Source organism: Euwallacea fornicatus, unplaced genomic scaffold (genome assembly GCF_040115645.1).
Source record: "Euwallacea fornicatus isolate EFF26 unplaced genomic scaffold, ASM4011564v1 scaffold_54, whole genome shotgun sequence".
Classification (NCBI taxonomy): domain Eukaryota; kingdom Metazoa; phylum Arthropoda; class Insecta; order Coleoptera; family Curculionidae; genus Euwallacea; species Euwallacea fornicatus.
The window spans coordinates 657485-664958 of record NW_027096022.1 but is presented as its reverse complement, the minus strand read 5'-3'; positions in this window follow the sequence as shown (position 1 = coordinate 664958).

Below are 7474 nucleotides of genomic sequence, written 5' to 3'. Positions count from 1 at the left end.
GATTAATTTGACATTCTGTTTAAGACATTTGATCGTCATTTGTCGAAGTTATCGAGCTTCAAATTTAGAACAATCACACATTTTGAGTGTTTGAGCACATAAAGTCCTATTTTTCTCTGAAATTCAACAAGATGCAATCATGATGTGTTTTGCCATCTTAAAGATCTCGTCGAGTTGATTAATTTGACATTCTGTTTAAGACATTTGGTCGTCATTTGTCGATGTTATCGAACTTCAAATTTAGAACAATCACACATTTTGAGTGTTTGAGCATATAAAGTACTGTTTTTCTTGGAAATTCAACAAGATGCAATCATGATGTGTTTTGTCATCTTAAAGATCTAGTCGAGCTGATTAATTTGACACTCTGTTTAAGACATTTGGTCGTCATTTGTCGAAGTTATCGAGCTTCAAATTTAGAACAATCACACATTTTGAGTGTTTGAGCACATAAAGTCCTATTTTTCTCTGAAATTCAACAAGATGCAATTATGATGTGTTTTGTCATCTTAAAGATCTCGTCGAGTTGATTAATTTGACATTCTGTTTAAGACATTTGGTTGTCATTTGTCGAAGTTATCGAGCTTCAAATTTAGAACAATCACACATTTTTTGTGTTTGAGCACATAAAGTCCTATTTTTCTCTGAAATTCAACAAGATGCAATAATGATGTGTTTTGCCATCTTAAAGATCTCGTCGAGTTGATTAATTTGACATTCTGTTTAAGACATTTGGTTGTCATTTGTCGAAGTTATCGAGCTTCAAATTTAGAACAATCACACATTTTGAGTGTTTGAGCACATAAAGTCCTATTTTTCTCTGAAATTCAACAAGATGCAATCATGATGTGTTTTGCCATCTTAAAGATCTCGTCGAGTTGATTAATTTGACATTCTGTTTAAGACATTCGGTCGTCATTTGTCGAAGTTATCGAGCTTCAAATTTAGAAAATCACACATTTTGAGTGTTTGAGCACATAAAGTCCTATTTTTCTCTGAAATTCAACAAGATGCAATCATGATGTGTTTTGCCATCTTAAAGATCTCGTCGAGTTGATTAATTTGACATTCTGTTTAAGACATTTGGTCGTCATTTGTCGAAGTTTTCGAGCTTCAAATTTAGAACAATCACACATTTTGAGTGTTTGAGCACATAAAGTACTATTTTTCTTGGAAATTCAACAAGATGCAATCATGATGTGTTTTGCCATCTTAAAGATCTCGTCGAGTTGATTAATTTGACACTCTGTTTAAGACATTTGGTCGTCATTTGTCGAAGTTTTCGAGCTTCAAATTTAGAACAATCACACATTTTGAGTGTTTGAGCACATGAAGTACTATTTTTCTTGGAAATTCAACAAGATGCAATCATGATTGGTTTTGTCATCTTAAAGATCTCGTCGAGTTGATTAATTTGACACTCTGTTTAAGACATTTGGTCGTCATTTGTCGAAGTTATCGAACTTCAAATTTAGAACAATCACACATTTTAAGTGTTTGAGCACATAAAGTACTATTTTTCTCTGAAATTCAACGAGATGCAATTATGATGTGTTTTGCCATCTTAAAGATCTCGTCGAGTTGATTAATTTGACATTCTGTTTAAGACATTTGATCGTCATTTGTCGAAGTTATCGAGCTTCAAATTTAGAACAATCACACATTTTGAGTGTTTGAGCACATAAAGTCCTATTTTTCTCTGAAATTCAACAAGATGCAATCATGATGTGTTTTGCCATCTTAAAGATCTCGTCGAGTTGATTAATTTGACATTCTGTTTAAGACATTTGGTCGTCATTTGTCGAAGTTATCGAACTTCAAATTTAGAACAATCACACATTTTGAGTGTTTGAGCACATAAAGTACTATTTTTCTTGGAAATTCAACAAGATGCAATCATGATGTGTTGTGTTATCTTAAAGATCTTGTCGAGTTGATTAATTTGACACTCTGTTTAAGACATTTGGTCGTCATTTGTCGAAGTTATCGAACTTCAAATTTAGAACAATCACACATTTTGAGTGTTTGAGCACATAAAGTACTATTTTTCTTGGAAATTCAACAAGATGCAATCATGATGTGTTGTGTTATCTTAAAGATCTCGTCGAGTTGATTAATTTGACACTCTGTTTAAGACATTTGGTCGTCATTTGTCGAAGTTATCGAACTTCAAATTTAGAACAATCACACATTTTAAGTGTTTGAGCACATAAAGTACTATTTTTCTCTGAAATTCAACGAGATGCAATTATGATGTGTTTTGCCATCTTAAAGATCTCGTCGAGTTGATTAATTTGACATTCTGTTTAAGACATTTGATCGTCATTTGTCGAAGTTATCGAGCTTCAAATTTAGAACAATCACACATTTTGAGTGTTTGAGCACATAAAGTCCTATTTTTCTCTGAAATTCAACAAGATGCAATCATGATGTGTTTTGCCATCTTAAAGATCTCGTCGAGTTGATTAATTTGACATTCTGTTTAAGACATTTGGTCGTCATTTGTCGAAGTTATCGAACTTCAAATTTAGAACAATCACACATTTTGAGTGTTTGAGCATATAAAGTACTGTTTTTCTTGGAAATTCAACAAGATGCAATCATGATGTGTTTTGTCATCTTAAAGATCTAGTCGAGCTGATTAATTTGACACTCTGTTTAAGACATTTGGTCGTCATTTGTCGAAGTTATCGAGCTTCAAATTTAGAACAATCACACATTTTGAGTGTTTGAGCACATAAAGTCCTATTTTTCTCTGAAATTCAACAAGATGCAATCATGATGTGTTTTGTCATCTTAAAGATCTCGTCGAGCTGATTAATTTGACTCTCTGTTTAAGACATTTGGTCGTCATTTGTCTAAGTTATCGAGCTTCAAATTTAGAACAATCACACATTTTGAGTGTTTGAGCACATAAAGCATTATTTTTTTTTGAAATTCAACAAGATGCAATTATGATGTGTTTTGCCATCTTAAAGATCTCGTCGAGTTGATTAATTTGACATTCTGTTTAAGACATTTGGTCGTCATTTGTCGAAGTTATCGAGCTTCAAATTTAGAACAATCACACATTTTGAGTGTTTGAGCACATAAAGCATTATTTTTTTTTTAAATTCAACAAGATGCAATTATGATGTGTTTTGTCATCTTAAAGATCTCGTCGAGTTGATTAATTTGACATTCTGTTTAAGACATTTGGTTGTCATTTGTCGAAGTTATCGAGCTTCAAATTTAGAACAATCACACATTTTTTGTGTTTGAGCACATAAAGTCCTATTTTTCTCTGAAATTCAACAAGATGCAATAATGATGTGTTTTGCCATCTTAAAGATCTCGTCGAGTTGATTAATTTGACATTCTGTTTAAGACATTTGGTTGTCATTTGTCGAAGTTATCGAGCTTCAAATTTAGAACAATCACACATTTTGAGTGTTTGAGCACATAAAGTCCTATTTTTCTCTGAAATTCAACAAGATGCAATCATGATGTGTTTTGCCATCTTAAAGATCTCGTCGAGTTGATTAATTTGACATTCTGTTTAAGACATTTGGTCGTCATTTGTCGAAGTTATCGAGCTTCAAATTTAGAACAATCACACATTTTGAGTGTTTGAGCACATAAAGTCCTATTTTTCTCTGAAATTCAACAAGATGCAATCATGATGTGTTTTGCCATCTTAAAGATCTCGTCGAGTTGATTAATTTGACATTCTGTTTAAGACATTTGGTCGTCATTTGTCGAAGTTTTCGAGCTTCAAATTTAGAACAATCACACATTTTGAGTGTTTGAGCACATAAAGTACTATTTTTCTTGGAAATTCAACAAGATGCAATCATGATGTGTTTTGCCATCTTAAAGATCTCGTCGAGTTGATTAATTTGACACTCTGTTTAAGACATTTGGTCGTCATTTGTCGAAGTTTTCGAGCTTCAAATTTAGAACAATCACACATTTTGAGTGTTTGAGCACATGAAGTACTATTTTTCTTGGAAATTCAACAAGATGCAATCATGATTGGTTTTGTCATCTTAAAGATCTCGTCGAGTTGATTAATTTGACACTCTGTTTAAGACATTTGGTCGTCATTTGTCGAAGTTATCGAACTTCAAATTTAGAACAATCACACATTTTAAGTGTTTGAGCACATAAAGTACTATTTTTCTCTGAAATTCAACGAGATGCAATTATGATGTGTTTTGCCATCTTAAAGATCTCGTCGAGTTGATTAATTTGACATTCTGTTTAAGACATTTGATCGTCATTTGTCGAAGTTATCGAGCTTCAAATTTAGAACAATCACACATTTTGAGTGTTTGAGCACATAAAGTCCTATTTTTCTCTGAAATTCAACAAGATGCAATCATGATGTGTTTTGCCATCTTAAAGATCTCGTCGAGTTGATTAATTTGACATTCTGTTTAAGACATTTGGTCGTCATTTGTCGAAGTTATCGAACTTCAAATTTAGAACAATCACACATTTTGAGTGTTTGAGCACATAAAGTACTATTTTTCTTGGAAATTCAACAAGATGCAATCATGATGTGTTGTGTTATCTTAAAGATCTTGTCGAGTTGATTAATTTGACACTCTGTTTAAGACATTTGGTCGTCATTTGTCGAAGTTATCGAACTTCAAATTTAGAACAATCACACATTTTGAGTGTTTGAGCACATAAAGTACTATTTTTCTTGGAAATTCAACAAGATGCAATCATGATGTGTTGTGTTATCTTAAAGATCTCGTCGAGTTGATTAATTTGACACTCTGTTTAAGACATTTGGTCGTCATTTGTCGAAGTTATCGAACTTCAAATTTAGAACAATCACACATTTTAAGTGTTTGAGCACATAAAGTACTATTTTTCTCTGAAATTCAACGAGATGCAATTATGATGTGTTTTGCCATCTTAAAGATCTCGTCGAGTTGATTAATTTGACATTCTGTTTAAGACATTTGATCGTCATTTGTCGAAGTTATCGAGCTTCAAATTTAGAACAATCACACATTTTGAGTGTTTGAGCACATAAAGTCCTATTTTTCTCTGAAATTCAACAAGATGCAATCATGATGTGTTTTGCCATCTTAAAGATCTCGTCGAGTTGATTAATTTGACATTCTGTTTAAGACATTTGGTCGTCATTTGTCGAAGTTATCGAACTTCAAATTTAGAACAATCACACATTTTGAGTGTTTGAGCATATAAAGTACTGTTTTTCTTGGAAATTCAACAAGATGCAATCATGATGTGTTTTGTCATCTTAAAGATCTAGTCGAGCTGATTAATTTGACTCTCTGTTTAAGACATTTGGTCGTCATTTGTCGAAGTTATCGAGCTTCAAATTTAGAACAATCACGCATTTTGAGTGTTTGAGCACATAAAGTACTATTTTTCTCTGAAATTCAACAAGATGCAATCATGATGTGTTTTGTCATCTTAAAGATCTCGTCGAGCTGATTAATTTGACTCTCTGTTTAAGACATTTGGTCGTCATTTGTCGAAGTTATCGAGCTTCAAATTTAGAACAATCACACATTTTGAGTGTTTGAGCACATAAAGTACTATTTTTCTCTGAAATTCAACAAGATGCAATCATGATGTGTTTTGTCATCTTAAAGATCTCGTCGAGCTGATTAATTTGACTCTCTGTTTAAGACATTTGATCGTCATTTGTCGAAGTTATCGAGCTTCAAATTTAGAACAATCACACATTTTGAGTGTTTGAGCACATAAAGTCCTATTTTTCTCTGAAATTCAACAAGATGCAATCATGATGTGTTTTGTCATCTTAAAGATCTCGTCGAGCTGATTAATCTGACACTCTGTTTAAGACATTTGGTCGTCATTTGTCGAAGTTTTCGAGCTTCAAATTTAGAACAATCACACATTTTTTTTGTTTGAGCACATAAAGTACTATTTTTCTTGGAAATTCAACAAGATGCAATCATGATGTGTTTTGCCATATTAAAGATCTCGTCGAGTTGATTAATTTGACACTCTGGTTAAGACATTTGGTCGTCATTTGTCGAAGTTATCGAGCTTCAAATTTAGAACAATCACACATTTTGAGTGTTTGAGCACATAAAGTCCTATTTTTCTCTGAAATTCAACAAGATGCAATCATGATGTATTTTGTCATCTTAAAGATCACGTCGAGCTGATTAATTTGACTCTCTGTTTAAGACATTTGGTCGTCATTTGTCGAAGTTATCGAACATCAAATTTAGAACAATCACACATTTTGGGTGTTTGAGCACATAAAGTCCTATTTTTCTCTGAAATTCAACAAGATGCAATCAAGATGTGTTTTGTCATCTTGAAGATCTCGTCGAGTTGATTAATTTGACTGTCTGTTTAAGACATTTGGTGGTCATTTGTCGAAGTTATCGAGCTTCAAATTTAGAACAATCACACATTTTGAGTGTTTGAGCACATAAAGTACTATTTTTCTTGGAAATTCAACAAGATGCAATCATGATGTGTTTTGTCATCTTAAAGATCTCGTCGAGCTGATTAATCTGACACTCTGTTTAAGACATTTGGTCGTCATTTGTCGAAGTTATCGAGCTTCAAATTTAGAACAATCACACATTTTGAGTGTTTGAGCACATAAAGTCCTATTTTTCTCTGAAATTCAACAAGATGCAATCATGATGTGTTTTGTCATCTTAAAGATCTCGTCGAGCTGATTAATTTGACTCTCTGTTTAAGACATTTGGTCGTCATTTGTCTAAGTTATCGAGCTTCAAATTTAGAACAATCACACATTTTGAGTGTTTGAGCACATAAAGCATTATTTTTTTTTGAAATTCAACAAGATGCAATCATGATGTGTTTTGCCATCTTAAAGATCTCGTCGAGCTGATTAATTTGACTCTCTGTTTAAGACATTTGGTCGTCATTTGTCGAAGTTATCGAACATCAAATTTAGAACAATCACACATTTTGGGTGTTTGAGCACATAAAGTCCTATTTTTCTCTGAAATTCAACAAGATGCAATCAAGATGTGTTTTGTCATCTTGAAGATCTCGTCGAGTTGATTAATTTGACTGTCTGTTTAAGACATTTGGTCGTCATTTGTCGAAGTTATCGAGCTTCAAATTTAGAACAATCACACATTTTGAGTGTTTGAGCACATAAAGCATTATTTTTTTTTTAAATTCAACAAGATGCAATTATGATGTGTTTTGTCATCTTAAAGATCTCGTCGAGTTGATTAATTTGACATTCTGTTTAAGACATTTGGTTGTCATTTGTCGAAGTTATCGAGCTTCAAATTTAGAACAATCACACATTTTTTGTGTTTGAGCACATAAAGTCCTATTTTTCTCTGAAATTCAACAAGATGCAATAATGATGTGTTTTGCCATCTTAAAGATCTCGTCGAGTTGATTAATTTGACATTCTGTTTAAGACATTTGGTTGTCATTTGTCGAAGTTATCGAGCTTCAAATTTAGAACAATCACACATTT